This window comes from Cajanus cajan, chromosome 9 (genome assembly GCF_000230855.2).
Source record: "Cajanus cajan strain Asha chromosome 9, NIPB_CcT2T_4, whole genome shotgun sequence".
Lineage (NCBI taxonomy): Eukaryota > Viridiplantae > Streptophyta > Magnoliopsida > Fabales > Fabaceae > Cajanus > Cajanus cajan.
In genome coordinates, this window is record NC_138525.1 from 5,224,846 (window position 1) to 5,227,462 (window position 2,617).

The 2,617-nt window shown below is 41.0% G+C and overlaps 1 long non-coding RNA gene across 1 annotated transcript; it reads left to right on the plus strand.

The window, feature by feature from the left end:
• The first annotated feature begins 396 nt into the window (after nucleotides 1–396).
• On the plus strand, nucleotides 397–1,287 carry LOC145951649 (uncharacterized). The gene is made up of 2 exons (XR_014429513.1): nucleotides 397–771; nucleotides 1,055–1,287. It is a non-coding gene; the product is annotated as an uncharacterized LOC145951649 (long non-coding RNA).
• The last annotated feature ends 1,330 nt before the right edge of the window (nucleotides 1,288–2,617 follow it).

Here is a 2,617-nt window from a genome sequence, read left to right on the forward strand (position 1 = left end):
CTGTTGATCCCAACATCGTCCTGAACCTTCGACCTTTCAAGACGGCAGCAGAGCTGTGGACCTACTTGAAGAAAATCTATAGTCAAAACAACACTGCTCGAAGATTTCAACTTGAACATGACATAGCCATTTTTCAACAAGATGGTCTATCCATCTCTAATTTTTATTCTCATTTCATGAATTTATGGGCCGAATATACTGATATAGTTTATGAAAAGCTGACTTCTGAAGGCTTGCGTTCAGTGCAATCAGTTCATGCCACTACCAAACGAGATCAATTTCTTATGAAATTGAGATCTGATTTTGAAGGTATTCGGTCTAATCTCATTAATAGAGACCCTGTACCATCATTGGATGCATGCCTGAATGAGCTATTGCGTGAAGAACAACGTCTTTTCACACAGTTCACCATTGAACAACAAAAATCAGTTGTTGTTCCGGTGGCATATGCCGCACAAGGTAAGTCCAGAAGCCGCGACATGAGTGTTGTTCAATGTTTCTGTTGCAAAGGATTTGGACATTATGCTTCAAACTGTCCAAAAAAATTCTGCAGTTACTGCAAGAAGGATGGGCATATTATTAAAGAATGCCCAACAAGACCACCAAGGCGATCTGCAACAGCTTTTACAACTGTGGTTGGTTCCTCCATTCCTAGCAGTTCTGACAATACCGTAGCTGCCTAACCCGTTGCTCCTCCTCCTGTTCAAACTTTGACTCCTGAAATTGTTCAACAAATGATCATTTCAGCCTTTTCTGCTTTGGGATTCTCAGGTAAACCCTTTTCTATATCTTCACCTTGGTATTTTGATTCTGGGGCTTCCAATCATATGACCAACAATGCCCAATTCCTCACTAATATCACAAAATATTCTGGAAATCTCAACATCCATACTGCTGATGGAAATTCTTTGCCTATCATAGCAACTGGTGATATTTCTTCATCTTTAACTGATGTTTTTGTCTCTCCTAGTCTTACTAGTAATCTCATTTCTGTGGGTCAGTTAGTTGACAATGATTGTCGAGTAGAGTTCTCAAAATCTGGTTGTTTGTGCAGGATCAACACTCAGGGACGATAATCGCGAAGGGGCCTAAACTTGGACGTCTTTTCCCACTCCAATCCTCCTTGTCTCCAAGTCTTCCCTTACCTTTTGTTTCTTGTAATTCTGCTCATATTGATTACCAGCTGTGGCATAAGCGTCTTGGGCATCCAAGCTCAAATGTACTTCATGTGATACTCAAATCTGGTTTTCTTGGAAATAAAAATTCACCACCTCTTCATGCTGTTCACTTTGATTGCATTCCTTGTAAACTTGGCAAAAGTAAAACTTTACCTTTTCCAACACATCAATCGAATGTCAGAAAACCTTTTGATATGATTCATAGTGATGTATGGGGGGTGGCACCTATTATCTCTCATGCTAAATACAAATACTTTGTCACATTTATTGACGATTATACGCGTTTCACTTGGGTCTATTTCTTGTGCTCTAAAGCCGAAGTATTCTCAACATTCAAACTTTTTCATGCTTATGTTCAGACTGAATTTTCTTCACATATTAAAATTCTTCGGTCTGATAATGGGGGGGGGAGTACACATCTCATTCATTTCAAGAATTTTTGCAAACTAATGGCATTATTTCTCAACGAACATGTCCTTCAACTCCTCAACAAAACGGGGTAGCAGAAAGAAAAAACCGTCATTTGCTTGATGTTGTCCGCACCCTTTTATTGGAGTCTTATGTGCCATTAAGGTTCTGGTGTGAAGCTCTCTCGGCTGCGGTTCACCTTATAAACCGCTTGCCATCTCCATCATTGAATAATGAGTCTCCTTTCACTCGCTTATTTGGTCGTCCACCCAATTATTCCACTCTTCGTGCCTTTGGTTGTGTGTGTTATTTACATCTTCCTCCCCAAGAGCGCAACAAACTCACTGCACAATCTGTTCAATGTGCTTTTCTTGGGTATTCTCCTCACCAAAAGGGCTTTCTATGTTATGATCCTACCCTTCGTCGAATTCGGATTTCAAGAAATGTCATTTTTCAAGAAAATAAATATTTTTTTCCAGCAAATCCTGATCTTCACTCTTCTCAAATCTCTATTCTGCCATTGTTTTCTAACTCTCCTGCAGGCCAACCTTCATCTACACCGCTCTTGACCTACCAAAGGCGCACTCATGCCATTCAAAATCAGCCCTCGGAAACCAACAGGCCCCCTCTCGATCAATCCTTGGTTGCTGATCCAGTACAAGCACCAGAACCAGCTCCTTTACGACGAAGTTCTCGGGCTCGTAAACCCCCAGAAAAGTATGGCTTTACCTCTCCTTTATCCTTGACAGCAACATTATCTTCTATTCCTATTCCTTGTTCTTATAAACAAGCCATGGAGCATGAATGTTGGCAGAAAGCTATTGAAACAGAACTCCTTGCACTGGAAGAAAATCAAACATGGGATCTTGTGCGATGTCCACCATCCGTTAAACCTCTTGGCAGCAAGTTTGTCTTCTCTGTAAAGCTTCGTTTAGATGGATCCATAGACCGTTACAAGGCTCGTTTGGTTGTGCTCGGTAATAAGCAAGAATATGGACTTGACTATGACGAGACCTTTGCACCGGTTGCCA